The following is a 16,661-nucleotide window of genomic DNA, read 5'->3' as shown; positions in this document are numbered from 1 at the left end:
GCCTTAAAGTGGCTGCCTCACAATTGAAACCCAAACTCTGGGTTATTGGGTGATTACAGCAGTCTTTGAGCATTTGCATTATGGCAGGCACTTATACACACAGGATACACTGATGAACTAAACATAAAGTAGTGGCCTGTAACAGGATGGATTCAGTACAGATGCTCTGCAGTTAAGAATATAAGAAATGGACTCTTCTTCAATCTAGACTTCAGATTCTGTCTACTTCTTGCCTTGTGAATCTGTACATCCTATCATAGCAGTCATAGCATCCTACTCCCTGAACACATAAATCAGGGTGCACTATTGGGCTGCCCAGGCCTGTCCTTGGGACCGGATGTTGAATTCACCGTTAAGAAGTTGGCATCCCAGCTAAATAAATTTAACTGGATACTGAGTTCCAAGTTGCCTCTTTCAAAAGGCACATCGCCCCTCACCTTCATAAAAATTGGAGCTGACGTTTATTAAGTGTCTGGTTTGTCAAACGGTAACTGCATTATTTAGTACTTTTGAAAATTTAAACAAATGTTTGTTTTTATTTTGTTTGAGAGAGGGTCATGCTCTGTTGCCCATGCTGGAGTGCAGTGGCCTGATCATGGCTTACTGAGGCCAAGCCATCCTCCCACCTCCGCCCCCTGGGCTCAAGTCATCCTCCCACCTCAGCCTCAAGAGTGGCTGGGACTACAAGTGCGTGCCACCACACCCTGCTAACTTGTATTTTTTTGTAAAAGCAGGGTCTCACTATGTTGCCTAGGCTGGTCTCCAACTCCTGGGCATAAGTGATCCTCCCAACTTGGCCTCCCAAAGTGCTGGGATTACAGGCTTGAGCCATGGCACCTGGCCTCTTTAGTTATTTAACTGGATGGATGAATGGATAGATGTATATATACAGAGACATATAGAGCTATATATGCATACATACATGTAGGTATGTTTGTAATGAATTTAAGTGATGGAATCAAATATTTACCCAAAGTAGCAATTGTGAAAACTGTAGGATGAAACTAGAAAAAAAAAAAGGTCTTCAATAGGAATCAGAAATGTGGGTAATAGAAATTTTTTTCTTGTGTCAGAATAAATCTGAAAGAAAATATTTATGAAAAAGACATGGTAACGTTGGGAACTAGAGAGAAAAGAATTCGACTTTAGTAGCGTCCAGAAGTTTGTAGACAATGATATGAATGATGATATAGGAAGGCAAATGTTTGTTATTTTTAAGACGGACTTGGACTTGAACTGAACTGGATATAGACCCACTAGGTAAATGTAGCTTTAATTACAACTGTAATTAGCAGTCAGTTATTAAGCCTCAACCCACCTACTCTCTGGGGTCCTTGGGCCTCCAAAGTTCCAGCCTCCTCAGGCCCCTAAACCACAGACACGTACAGGCCTCCTCAAACACTGACTCCAAATTAAATCTGAAACCTTTCACTAAAACCTCCAGCCCCAAGCTTCTGTATCACATTAAATTGCAAACCCGATTTGGACACCAAATTCATTCATTAATACACACTTTTCTACCCCGTTTCTCAACCACTGATTCACAGTGCATTCCCTCAACGACCACAAACTTCGACAGTTGGCCTTTCGATCGTTAATATCCTCCAGTCTCTTAATCACTGACCGCTAAGCGCCCTATCACCAAAGCCAGGCTTCTCCACTGAGTAAACCCAGACAGAACCCGAGGACGCGAGGTTCCACATGGTCTCAGAACAGGGGCTCCCCTGCACCGACCCCCCACAGGCCTTTCACTTAGAGCCACACCCAGACCCCGACACACCTGATCCTGAGTCTCTCCCGTCTCCATCGAACACTGGGACCAAACGCTGAGCCTGAACCCAAAACGATTTCCATCTCTCTCCGACTTCGTCGCTAGGGCCTTTGCGGGCCCTTGGCGTTGGGCGGGGAAACCAGACGTTCCCACACGTCCAAGCTCCTCCCTCGGCCTCGTATTGTGACGTATATGGCCACGCCCATCTCGGTGACGCCCATCTCGGCGACACCCACCGGAGACTCCGGAAGGAAGGGCTGTTACCACGGCGTTGGAAGACAGGGAATTAATTTCAGGGCACCTCAGTCACTGAGCAAACTAAATAAATTATCAGAAAATTATAAAAACTTTTAACTTTAGTGAGCAAAATAATAAGAAGATGGCCGCGCGCTCTACGCCATACTGAGCCGTTAGGAAGAAGCATCATGGCTGCAGTTCCTCTTAGGAGGCGTCGGTTTCCATTCAGCAGAAAATACAATCTCTTGGGAGTTTAGGGCGGAATCGTGGAGTATCTCTGAGGGCCTCTTCAGGACCATCAAGGTGTGTCAAAGGCGAATTGGCTGAAGGGGGATAGGGGGACAGTGGTCACAGAGTGGACCAAATTTGTGGACGTTCTGAATCCCCTGCAAGGTATGTGGAAGAGAATGGGCAAGTCTAGTCTAGCTGAGAATTGTCTTGAGGCCAAATAGGGGGATGATTTCTATGAGGATCAATGCCCACGTGCAGCTGCATACAGTGTGTGGTTACCTGTAGTAAAGAAAAAGGAATGAGCCTTCAAATTTAATCAAATATTTCCCTAAAACACATGAAAATGAAAATGTGGGTAAGTGAGGTAATCACAGCAACATTAAGTTTTATTGGCAGACTGACTGGATTTTGTGTGTTAGTAATTGAGGTAGCTGGTAGGGTAGATTTCTTTTGTATTTTTCTAGTCTGTGGGTAGTCTTATCTTTCATCCAGTGACAGCAATGATGCAATACTAAGAAACAGCAGCGTTTCTAAGTAATATTTAAAGCTGGTATGAGTCTTGGTTTAAAAGGAAGAGGGTGGTCCCTTAGGCCCCTTGTGTGATACTAACCAAGACATAATTGTAGAATTATAGAAGAAGATGCTGTTAGTTACAAGACAAGGGATCCGTGTATTAGGGACAACAAAATGGGAAAAAAGAGTGTCACAGATTTTGAAATCAAAATCTGACATTCTGCTTATTTCCCTGATGAGTGTTTGATTCACCTTAGTGAGCTTTTCCAAACCAAATGTTTGAGTGACTAACATCTTGGTTCTTTGCCTTTATCTTTGCAGTTTTGGCATTCTCTGAACATGATCTCATCTAGTCTTTTATCCTTAAATATTTATGTCCTGATGTTTTCCACATTGCCCTTCTCAAGCCATTTCTCAACAAATTAGGTACTTTGTACTTTAATATCTAATAAAAATCTAAATATGTATATGTTTTTAAAAGCATATTTATTTCTCCTACATCCCAAACCTCAGTAATATTCACTCTTTCAAAGCCAGTTTCCACTTATCTCTTGATTCAAGCAAAATACTTAGGAGCAAACTATTCAGCGATTGTGTTAAAATGCCTCTAACTTCTCAGGTATCATTAAATATCAGTGGGCTCCTAGAAAACAGGAATATAGTTCTTTGGAACAGTCTCTTGCTCCATGTGTGCCCTCAGGAGATAGCAGAGAATTTGCAGAGAGGAAAAAACTTATAAATGCAGTGAATGTGGTAGTGCCTTCAGTGATCAATTATGTTACATTTTATGTCTCAAAAATCCAGGCTGGGTGCAGTGGCTCACGCCTGTAATCCCAGCACTTGGCCAGGCAAAGTGGCTCACGCCTGTAATCTCAAAACTTTGGGAAGCCAAGGTGGACAGATCATGAGGTCAGGAGTTCGAGACCAGCCTAGCCAACATGGCAAAACCCCTTCTCTACTAAAAATACAAAAATTAGCCAGGCATGGTGGCAGGCACCTGTAATCCCAGCTACTCAGGAGACTGAGGCAGGAAAATTGCTTGAACCCGGGAGGCGGAGGTTGCAGTGAGTCTAGATCATGCTATTGCACTCCTGCCTAGGTGACAAGAGCAAGACTTCATTTCAGAAACAAAACAAATCGATGGAAAAGAAACTCAGGTATATTCAGGTGTGCTCAGATATATTGAATGAAGAAGATTGAGCAAAAATCAATTGTAGCTTATTCTCTAGCTGATTAAGTGAGAGAAGTCATGAATGCAGAGACTGGGAAAGCCCGATAAACTGATCCTACATTGTGCATTGATACAGAGACACAATCTGATGTTAACCTCAGGATCCATTCACATTGATTGCTCAATGTTGTTAACTAGTCTGTGGAATGCCTGAGATATCCAAGTAAAGTGAAACATTACTGTGATTATGAAAAGAGATAAGAAGTATCTGAGCCAGGAATGGTTGCTCATGTCTGTAATCCCAGCACTTTGGGAAGCTGAGGCAGGGGGATCACTTGAGGTCAGGAGTTTGAAACCAGACAGATATACTCATTTTGCCGTAAGACAAGTAGTGGGCAGAGACCTGGAGATGGCCTGTGTAGCAAAAAATTTACCATTCCCAATGTGAGGTCTGGCCGTTGCCCTTAACCTACCCAAAGCAATGCCCAGTTTTTTTTAATGTCGTGCCTGAAGAAATTAGTTTTGTTTTCCTGTAGGCTTGAGCATCAGACAGTCTAAAAATTTGCCTTATGATGGAAGTTTTCGGTCACGTAGTAACAGCTTAGCCTCTGATGGAGGTAGACTTAAAGGCAGCCAGGCAGGCAGTAGGCACTGAAGCTCCAGAAAAAACTGGTCTCCAAGGCTTGGGCGAGCTTTCCTGAATGAAAACATTCATGAGTATTGTCTCATATAACTGAGGAGAGAGGACAACTGAAAATTCAGTGTTTTTGGTACTAGTCCTGGATTCTGTCTTCTATTGTTTCTCCCCATCGCTGATTTTAATCTGTATCCTTTCCCTGTAAACAACCAGAAGAGCGAGTAAAATAGCTCTCAGTGAGTTCTGTGCGTCCTTCAGAGAATTACCAATACTGAGGGTGAATTGGGGGACCTGAAATCTTAAAGATGCTGTCAGAAGGAATCGTGGCCTTGTGTAGACTGAGTTCCATCTACAGTTTGTTTGCCTACAAATCCTCATGAAGGGAATGGATAGTGGACCTTGTCGAATGTGGATTTGTCTGTTGCAAGATCCAAAGGATTGATTTTGATCATTACATTTTACACGTTTTCTTTAATTCCATAACCAATGAATGCTCCTTACTTTTCGGCAAAGATAAGTGTTGCGAATTTTGATGACCATTCCATGCTTTTGAATTGAGATGCAGAGTTGGCTTAGGTAATAATTAAAAGAATGATGTAATATTCTGGTTAAACTGTCTGATGCTGGTGCTTTTATCTTTGAGAGAATGCTATACATCTCTCTTTTCTTCTAGGGGTAAATTTCTGTCCCAATTTCTTTTCCCTGCCAGGGTCAATATTGGTGAAGCACATTTTCCTAGAATATTTCTATATTATCATTTCCAAGTTATTTTGCCTTTAATTTTACAAACAAGTCCAGTGACCTCTAATGTGAATTATTGATGTTGTGTTCTTGCTTTTACTCTTAAGATGTCCTTCTCAGTAACATTTTCTGATTCTGTGTATCTGCTGAATACTTTAAAGTGTATAGCTCAAGCATCTGAAAATTAAGAGTTAACTAGATCATGGGTAGAAGAGCTCAAGGAAGCCTGGAACCCAGTGAGACACACAAATCTCTCTGCATGTGCTTCATGGGTCAGACCTCAGTATTTCTTGCTCCTTCCATATGAGACCCTGTGTGCCTCTAGGGATCGTGAAAAAGTAAGAGCCTTTCCCAAATACTGCAGCAGTCTCTTTGAAGACACACATAAGAAAGTTATCATTGGTGTTGGTAATTAGCAATTGGGAAACAAAATTTCAGAAGTGTTCTCAGCTCCCCAAGCCTTCGCTGTCATTTACCCTACAGGTAAAGTGATAATTGCAGTTCTGAAGGGAGGTGAGGTCACAGAATCACAGACCTTTATTTGAGGGTCTGGCTGCCTTTCTCCCTCATGTACTGGCTGTCATGACCTTCACACTGAACTCACCGTCCTGGCAGAGGGAAGAAGTCCAGTGAGTATTTTCTGTTGCACTCTGAAATGCAGTCTGCAAGGAAAGGAAGTCTTACTACATGCTTATGTCTAGAAAGGGAGTATTCTGGGGTAGAAACATTCAGTGGCAAGGTCAGTCAAGGAGGAGGAATAATTCCTTAGATCTGAGCTGGGTTAGTAGAAAGACAAGGGGTCCTAGACCCTATGCTAGTCCTCCATGGCTCCTATTATAATTTAATAAAACTCTCACTCAGAATGTTTGTTAGTGAATAATTCAAGTCATAAAATTTGATATCTTGTTTTGAAGATGCTTAAGAATTGTAATATGAAGTAATTCATATTACCTGACTTGAATTATAGACTAAATTTTCAGTATTATTACAGGTACATTTATAATGCCTGCATGTTTATAAGAAAGGTTAGGAGGAAACTATAAGAACTACATAATCTTGTACAAAAACCACAGTGTCAATTCGTTACTGGAATAAAAATATTTTTTCTATAAATTTAGGTTTATTATCCTGTTAATGGAGGTTGTAATTGTGTCTGTAATGAAGTATCCATGTTCTAATGATTATGGAGAGATTGCATTTTCTCTTAAAGTTATGGCCACAGTAAAGGAAAAGGTAATGTTATAATTATGGATATTAGATGACAGTTGCCAGGACCAAATGTATCTTGGGTTATTTCTTCTGGTTTAATAATATATGAACATCAATCTCAAGCTTATGACACATTTTTTCTGTTATTTGAATTTTTACATTCAAATAATAGAATTTACATTGCAGAAGATTTCATATTCTCCAGATTTGATTTACAGAAGTCTCATGTATTGTGATATCCTTCACAAATATCTCATTACTAGTACTTGCACTTAACCTAGGTATTAGTAATAGATAAGTGTTTAACATGAAATTAGTAATAACTTCTATCCTACGCTATTTATCATACATTACTCTTTCATGTTTCTTAGTTTAGGGAGAAAGCAATGTTGCTCAGCCATTTATTTGATAGATACTACTATATTTTTGTTCCTGGATTGACAGCCCGTGAATCTCTGCTGCCAAACTAATATTGTGTCAGTCTAGCTTTCATTAAGTCAAATTTGGACATGGGTGGCAGTTTTTGTAGATTAGACTGTAATGAGTGTGCTATATTTTATTAGGATCTCTGATATGTATTTTTTTTTGAATCAGAGGAACATACACAATTTATCAGTGCATAACTCAGTGAAATTTCACAAACAAAATACACCTCTGTATACAACCCCTAGATCAAGAAACAGAATATTCTACCCTCCCAGAAGCTCCTTGTGTCCCCTCTAAATTCCTGTCCTCAAGAGTTTAGCTCTGTTGGGTATATTTGAGTAGCAGTATTGTTGAGACATAGATTTATATCTATTCCAATATTTAAGAGATCACATCACTTTTGTATGTTTTGTTTTGTTTGTTCTTTATACAAATGAAATCATAGAGCAAGAACCCCTCTGTATTTGGCTTTTATATTTTTATATGGCTTTAAAAATATACTATTGATATCCATTAGCCTTGATATATAGCAGTCCCTTCTGTTAATATCAAATATTTGAGTCATTCTATTCTGAGTGAGCAAGTGGTTGGTCTTCACGTTTGGGGCTGTTATGACTACTGCTAATACACAAATTCTGAAATTTGTTTTTTGGTGATATATTTAGAAGTTGATTTGGGGTGTACTTATAAAAGTGGAATTGTTGAGACAGAGGTTGATATCTATTCCACTTAAGGAGATACTGCCAAACTGCTTTGAAAATGCCTGTGCCAATTTTAACACCCATCAACAGTGCATGGAATTCCTGGTATATTAACATGTTTGCCAAAACTTGGTATTTCCTGCCATTTTAATTTTATACTTATAGTTGGTGTATGATGGCACCAGGAAGTGGTGTTATTTGAAGTTTTGTGATTACTGAGGACATCGAACCTTTCCTATTTAGTATTCACTGGACAATTTCCATTTTTTAGTTTCTATTGTAATGTGTTCCCTAACTTTACTTTATTACATTGTGTGGTATGTAAGTGTTCTTTATGCTACATACAACTTTTCCTCCTTATGCTCCTCTGTGTGTGTGTGTGTGTGTGTGTGTGTGTGTGTGTGTGTGTGTGTGTGATGGGAGCCAACTTTTAATTTAGTATGTTCTAATTTGTCATTTCACCCATATTGTCAATGTGTCTTATACTGTTTATAAAACATCCTCAGATTCTAAGACCACAACAAATATTTCTTTTTGTAATTCTCAAAATTGCGTTACCTATTTTTAAATTTCACTCAGCAATCCATTAGTATTGGTCTGTTGAATGGCGTGGGTAGTGAATGAGGTTGTTTCTTTTCTCACATACAACTAGTAAAATTGGTGTATTCTGTAATTGTTGAGTTATACTTTTTTTTTTTCATTTGCTGTCACTTGTCATTGCTTCCTCCACATTAACACCATCTCATCCCTAGTGCTGACTTCCCTGAAATACCCTGATAATTCTCTCCATCACTACATGCATCTTGATGTCTGTGGCAATCCCACAGGAGTCAGTGAAAGATGTTTTGATGTAAAAAAATATTTTATGAGGCTCTTTGCTCAGATGTGTGACTGTTATTACAATTTTTAAAGATATGCTGAATTACGGAATGACCTCCAGTACCTGGTAGGACATTTCATTTTTCCTGTGTTTGCATTTGTGAAATGGAGCAGCAAAAACATCACAAAGAAATGAGAGTTTGGATACTGTTCTCCTCTAAATGATGGCAAAATCATAAACTCACTATATACAGCATTATTTGTATTCCCTGAAGTTTTATTTTCTGTGCTCATAATCTTGTCCAGTAGTTCTATTGTTTCCGTCTTGTACAGGCACAAGCAGCGGGTCCAACACATTCACAGGACTCATGTTTCCTCCAGATCCTCCCCTGAGTCCAGAGCCACTCAGAGCATTGTTGTCCTGGTGGGCACCTTTGTATCTTTTCACACACTCTCCTCTCTCTTTCGTGCCTGTATAGCTCTATTTGATATCCCAGTTTGTGGTTGGTGAATTCTGCTGCCCTCATTTCTATGAGTTTTCCAACTGTCAGTCCCTTTGTCCTCATGAGTTGTGACTCTGCTGTATCTAAACTCTGTCTTCCTCAAGTAAAGAACACAAAGTCTCCTAATCTTATTCAAAACATGTAAACTATGTTGTTAACCTTGATATGTCAATATAGACACTTATGGCAAATCCACATGTCTTTCTATGGTAACCTTTAATTGGTACCGGGGTCTTCAGCTGGCTTATTGTGGGAACTGCATAGGCAAAGCAGATGTAAATGAAGCAGGTTTCCCTCGTCCTGTTGATAGGAGTCCTAATCAATGTTTCTTGAGGCAAATTAAACAGATTTAGTCCTAGCTTATCCGTCAGATTAATGGGTGTTTGACCAAATGCTGTATTGACATGATAACCTGCCAGGAGTGATTACAGTGAAGAAATATTCAAAGACATCATGTGTGTCTACTGTGTGCATATGTCTTATGGACAGGGGTAGGAACAGCGTTTGTTCTGAACTTTCTTTTCATAGAACGTGTATGGAAGAAAAGGTATGGATAGTATCACCCTTTGGAAGAGTTGACATAATTGTTTCCTATATATAAAAATAAAGATAATCTCTCCTTCTTAGGCAAATGGTTGGGGAGCCTTGCAAGCTGCTTCTTTAATTTTACTATTCTCAGGCTTCCTCAGCTGGGAGGTAAACCCACTGCATGTGCAGTATTCACCAGGTCCTCTCGGTATCATTTCTATTGGAATTGTGGTGGGAAGAGATCAAGCAAAACTGAGGCACTCAGGATGCTCATACTGCCTCCTACGCCAAGGGTAATGAACGGGTTTTGTAGCATTTGTTCTATTTTAATAATAGACTTTATTTTGTAGAATATTTTTAGGTTCACAGCAAAATTTAGTGGAATACAGCAATTTCTCTTATCCTCCTTACCTGACACATTCACAGCCTCAATCTTACCAAAGTCCCATACCAGAATATTACACTTGCTACAACTGATGCACCTGCATTGACACTTCATTTTCAGCCAAGCCCACAGTATCCATTACTGAATCCTCTCAGTATTGGACATTCTGTGGGTTTTGACAAGTATGTGGTGACATGTATTCAGTGTTATGCTCTCCTATACATTAGCTTCACTGCCTCAAAATTCCTTGAAGCTCCACCTAGTCATCCTTCCCTTCCCTCAACACCTGGAGACCACATGGAAGATAGACAAAGTGTCACCTTCTAGAGTAGAGGACAAATTTGTTTGCTGTTAAACAAACTAAGATGCTCCAGCCAAGAAACAGCAATGCCCAAGATAACATGACTTTTGCAGAATAAGGGACAGTGTTAAGCTTTATTTGGGACCTAAAATCACATAGACATGTCTAGAAATGGAGATGTAAACGGGAGTACGAGATGTGAGGTAGTTTCAGGAAAGAAAAGGAAGGTGCTATGGTACCTCCGATTTTTTTCTGACAAACTCCACAGTCAGGAAGTAAGAGCCTGACTGATGTGTAAAGTAGGAAAAAAGGAATTTTTAGGAGGATGGAAAAAGAAGCCTTAGTAGATACAGTCTTGTAATTTTAGATTCTGAAAGCATCACATTGAGGATGCAAGGTTACAAGGTCTATGATTATGGTATGAAGGTTCACATGTGTGCAGTGCTTTACCTTTTCTGAGTGCTTGCTCATACAGGGTCGTCCATGGGATTTACAATATTCCTACAAGAAACGCAGGCAATGTGCCTTCTCACTGGTAGATTCTGTGCCATAGGGAAATGAAAAAAATGTCCAAAGTTTTGACCAGGAAATTCCACTTCCAAACCAACGAGTACTCCTTCCACTGTAGCTCAATAGAACCCCCAATGGAAAAGACTTGTTATTGACTCCATTCTCCTGTAATTACAGTGGATGGGGAGAGCATATAATGGGCGAAGTGTCCAGGTTCTGCTTTCTTCCAATGCCTGCGCTCTCTGTGTGCTCTGATTTCTGGGAGGATCAGACTTCAAAAACTGCCTTTCGTGGCCCACTGACTCAAATGTTAATCTCCTTTGGCAACATTCTTACAGACACAGCCAGAATCAATACTTTGCATCCCTCAATCCAATCAAGTTGACACTCAGTATTAACCATCACATCATCTTGCTGTAAGGAAATCTCTTCCACAAGAATGAACACACTCATGAGATAAGGTCCAGCTTCTTACCCTTGTTACATTGGGATTTAGTTTCCACAATGCTTTTTATGGGAACACGTTCAAACCATAGCAGTTAAAAACTAGGCATTTGAATCTAATAATATGGTAACCTGTAAATCACATTTTCCCTTTCCCCAGTTTGCTTAGTTTTATTTTGATTTCCTGATTGTTGTAGGTTTTGTGTGTTCCAAGCTCAGCTCAGACTGAGGTGTAAACTTAAAGTCTGCTCAGGTGTTTTCTAACCCGGTGCTTTTCCCTTAGCATGCAGGGTGATTTCCTAAATTACCCCTTATATGCAATCTCTTTTGAATACCCTAGATCTTAAATGTGTGTATTCCAAAAGGTTGAATGAGAAAAATGAAGGATGAAAATGGAACTAAGAATAAAAGATTCTGGCCATTTAAATCATTGGAGAGTGGAAGAGGTTTTCAACAGTGGGAGGTGGGTGCAACAATGGCTGCCTGCCTCTATGTTGGCGCCACCCTGACCACAATCATTAATGAACAATTCGAACACAAGTCCTGAATATTTGGAGATTAGAGTTCTTATTTCACATGCTGGCTTCTCCAAGATGCCTACAAGCTGTGGCAGGAACACATGTATCCCTGCCTGCCATGTGTCTGGGAATGGCAAGATTGGTATCTTTGAACGTAGCTGTAATTTACTACCCAAGCTTGCTTTTCAGTGACAGATAAAAGCCTTCAAAATACTTTGAAATTGCAAAATACTTACATCAGACAGATTCTGTCAGTTTAATTGTTGCCTAAATGGGAAGAAGAATTCCTGGTCTTTCCTATTCTACCACCTTCCCATTATTCCCTCACATTGAAGATTTTGACATGAAGATGAACCTTGATTGTATGGTGCAGTGGAGTTTTAAAGACTACAGAAGACAAAATTAGACAAAATGACTAGGAACCTTGACAGAAGAGTCAGTTCCAAATAAAAGCAAGGTTAACCTCCGTGAAGTAATGACAAATAACAAATAAAATGAAAGCCAAACATAACATTTTCAGAATTAATTGAGATTTATTCCCTTGACACGACATTTCAATCATAACTGCACTTGTAACAAATATGTTTTGAATGAATTGCTGATGTAAATTGTAAAGGCACAAAATGATTTTTTATAAAACAACAACAACACAAGAATATCTTTGTTATGATAGGAAAATACTTTTTTTTTTTTTTTGAGACGGAGTTTCGCTCTTGTTACCCAGGCTGGAGTGCAATGGCGCGATCTCGGCTCACCGCAACCTCCATCTCCTGGGTTCAGGCAATTCTCCTGCCTCAGCCTCCTGAGTAGCTGGGACTACAGGCACGCACCACCATGCCCAGCTAATTTTTGTATTTTTAGTAGAGACGGGGTTTCACCATGTTGACCAGGATGGTCTCGATCTCTTGACCTCGTGATCCACCCGCCTTGGCCTCCCACAGTGCTGGGATTACAGGCTTGAGCCACTGCGCCCGGCAGAAAATACTTTTTAACAGACAGAAAATATAAACCCTGAAGAGTAACATAACAAATAATATGATATTAAAATTAGAAGCATCTTCCGGCTATAATATTTGTGCAAACATTTTGGAATATTGTTTGGCAATACCTCCTAAAGCTCAGTAGATAGAAAACTATGACCCAGCAAGTCCACTATTTCATATATACCCAACAGAAATCCATGTATATATCACCAAAACATGATGTAGGGCTTTCACACAGGTTTGTTTCATGATAGCCTCAAACTTAAAACCACTCACATTCACATTAAAAGGAAAGATTGAATTATTTGTTTGATTCAACACACAAATATTATTACTAACAACGTGCAAAATTTCCAAATACATAAATTCTTAAAATACAAATATACAAAAGAATTCATGCTGAATCATTTTATTTATATAAATATAAGTAGGTAGAACTGAACTATATTGTTTGATGTAGCAATAGTGGTCACTCAGCCAGGCCCAGTGGCTCACCCTTGTAATCCCAGCACTTTGGGAGGCCAAGGCGGCAGGATCATTTGAGGTCAGGAGTTCAAGATCAGCCTGGCCAACATGGCGAAACCCCATCTCTACTAAAAATACAAAAATTTGCCAGACCTGGTAGTGCATACCTGTAATCCCAGCTACTCAGGAGGCTGTGACAGGAGAATTGCTTGAACTTAGGAAACAGAGGTTAAAGTGAGCTGAGATTGCACCACTGCACTCCAGCCTGGGCAACAGAGCAAGACTCTGTCTCAAAAAAAAGAAATAGTGGTCACTTGTGGAAACAGTAACTGATATGGGTATAAGGAGGCACCCCCCAGGCTTTAATAAAAGATCTGTATAGGAAGATGTGCTTAGTTTGTGAAGCTTGTTGAACAGTGGATTCATGACCTGGACATAAATTTATAAAAATACATATCAACAATTAAATGGTGAATTGTAAGAAGCAAATAGAGTCACATGAAAGTGTTTATATTGTCTGTATAGAGAGTAAATGTATTAAACAACTCTATGCTTATTTTCACAAGTACGATGTAGCATCTAGGTAGAAATGTAGACATAACTAAATATATAGCACTCAAAGAACCAGGTTAAAATACAATATCTTTAAAATGAATTAAATAAATATAAAAAAATTTGACATAGAAAGTTAAGAAAATAGAACAAGTGTCAGGAAGACCAAACAATATTTTGGTAAATGCTCTCCAAGTATGTCCATTATTATATTAAACAAAAGAGACTAATGACTTCTATCAAACTGAAATATTGCTTGATTATCTTCACTTGGATATTTTTTCAAGAGATATAGTACAGTCATAAAAATAAAAGTATATAAATACAAATAAAATAAATAAAATACACATATCTTAACAAGATTATCAACTGCAATGCCAAGATGAATATCAGATAAAATGTACATTATGGCATACAAGGTTTGTGATCATTGCAATTAGTATTATTTTATTTTATTTATTTCAGATAGAGTCTCACTCTGTTGCCCAGGTTGGAGTGCAGTGGTGCGCTCTCGGCTCACTGCAACCTCTGCCTCTCTGTTCAAGCACCTCTCCTGCCTTAGCCTCCTGAGTAGCTGGGATTACAGGTGCCCACCACCGTGTCCAGCTAATTTTTGTATGTTTAGTAGAGATGGGGTTTCACCATATTGGCCAGGCTGGTCTCAAACTCCTGACCCCAGGTGATCCACCCTCCTCAGCCTTTCAGAGGGCTGGGATTACAGTGTGAGCCACTGTGCCTGGCCAGTTAGTATTTAAAATTTAAATTGTGCATGTCCTATATATAATTTCATATTGTTATACCTTGATGAATAACAACTATAATCTGATATGCATAATACACATGCATATCTACATACATGTATATACATGCACACAATAGTGTACAAATGTGCCTCTGTGCATTGTGTACATGTTTGTGTAAACCACCACTTGCATTTTATACAGTTGATACATGTGATTCTGTGAGAGACAAATGAAGAAACAATTTAATATTTTGCAGAATTTTATAATTCATGTGTTCCCTATATGATTGGGGGCTTTTGGATTCTCTATCCAGGCAAAGCACAGTGTGAATGCACTGGAGTCACGGCTCAAGAGCAGAAAGGGGCTGATGACTGGAAAACATGCAGCAACTATCCCAGCAGTGTTCACCAGAAACCAGATGGAATTATTAACAAGAACCAAATAAACTTGAAAGATGCAGGAGAGGGAGTAAAAACAGACAAAGGTGCTCACCAAGAGAAGGATGGTTTTAGTAGCTCTGGACTCAGGGGAAGATCTAGGGCAGATATGGGTCCTGTGAATGTGTTGCATCCGTTCCTTGTGCCTGTACAAGACCAAAACCATGGAGCTGCTACCACAAAGCATGAGCCCCAAACAGAACACATCTGGGAAGGACAGCAGTGCTGCAAACAGAAAGTTTGTGGTATGATTCTGACGAATAGAAGAACAGTATTCAAAATCTTTTGTGTTGGTAATGTTTTTGTTGCTCAATTTTCCATTTACATAGAGAGGGAAAATGATATTTATTAGTATCTGCAGGGTCCAGCATAGCACAATAGCAGGGCCAATGTACTTGGGAGCTTTCCTTTTAAGCTCTGCCCACTTGGAGTTCCTGGGACTGATGGTGATGGCCTGGAAGACACTCAACAGGCAGGTGCTGCCAATGGACACTCCCCTGCCCACTCTGTGAATATAGTAAGAGAATCTGCATTTCATATCACTGAAGGCATATATCCACCCAAAAGACACTGTTGTAGAGGGGATTCCTCCAGAGACAATGACCAAAATGTTGCCTACAATCAGGTGCTCTACAATGAAATCTGAGGTCCTCAACCTGCACCCAGTGAAATAAAGGAAGAGATAATGGTAAAGCAGAGAGAAGTTCCCCAGGATTCCAAATACAGTCTGTGATAAGAATATCATTCCTATGGCCAAATCCCTGGTGAACACCCTGTCAATTCTCAGTTATTGATATTTGTCTTCCGAGCAGGAGCATACTGCATGTGAATATGAGGATGGGCCAACATTTGTCACATCAGCTGAAATACACTATTCTCTATGTATCAGCAGTTCTGATGCAGAAATTAGTTACTTACGGTTGTTCCATCCATTAGAGGCTTCCCAGACTGGCATGTATAACCATTAAAAAATACTTGCAATGTACAAGTCACAGCTGTGAAAGTTATTCATAGAGTGACTTCTTTATTCCTCACAAATCTGTGAGGCAGTGATGATTATGACTATTACTTTCCTTATAAAGATGAGAACACAGGCACGGAGAGGTTATGCACATGGTCTAAATTCACAGCCTTGTAGGGGCAGAGTGGGACTTAGAACCTGACTGTGCTGGTAACAAAAATACTGTGTTTAATCCATGACATGCTAAAAAAAACTAGTTCGCTGTACTTTTCCAACAAACCAGTTCTAAAATATATTCTAATTTTACACTTTGTTATTTCATGCTATTGCTGGTATCTTATTTCATAATTTTTGTAGTTACGGTTTCCACTGATTTATAAAAAGTTATTCTACTGACCAATGCAAATTTTGAGTAAGGCTTTAGAGATCTTATTGAAATGTAGACGTATAGATTTCAGTGTAATCCTATAGGTACCTCCCCCTTGACATTTGGATTTAATGAACTCAGGGTTGGCTTCATATAATAAGGCTTACAGAAAGACTCATTTGCTTTTATCCCAGGAACAAAAGTATAGTGGCATCAATCACAGGAACTACAGCACATGAAACACTGCTGTCTGACATAAAAGCATATGGTAGAAACTAAATTATTAGTGATTTCTAATCATACTTATCTATCAATTAATACTTGAGTTAACTAAAATCGTATTAGCAATAATGCACTATTTGTGACAAATATTAAAACAGGGGGCCCAGGCAAAATGTAATGAGAGGGTAGAAAATATTGTGCACTCTATAAACTAAAACATCGTTTTTTGATTATTATATTTCAAAGTAGGAGAAATTTTTTTTTTTTTTTTTTTTTTTTTTTTTTT

At 39.2% G+C, this 16,661-nt stretch overlaps 1 long non-coding RNA gene across 1 annotated transcript; it reads left to right on the top strand.

Moving 5' to 3' along the window:
- The first annotated feature begins 1,955 nt into the window (after positions 1–1,955).
- LOC116540741 lies at positions 1,956–16,636 on the top strand. The gene is made up of 2 exons (XR_004264576.1): positions 1,956–2,401; positions 14,702–16,636. It is a non-coding gene; the product is annotated as an uncharacterized LOC116540741 (long non-coding RNA).
- Positions 16,637–16,661: the final 25 nt, after the last annotated feature.

Source organism: Sapajus apella, unplaced genomic scaffold, assembly GCF_009761245.1.
Source record: "Sapajus apella isolate SASKATOON/1434 unplaced genomic scaffold, GSC_monkey_1.0 scaffold144, whole genome shotgun sequence".
Lineage (NCBI taxonomy): Eukaryota > Metazoa > Chordata > Mammalia > Primates > Cebidae > Sapajus > Sapajus apella.
This window is presented reverse-complemented; position numbering and strand designations above follow the sequence as displayed.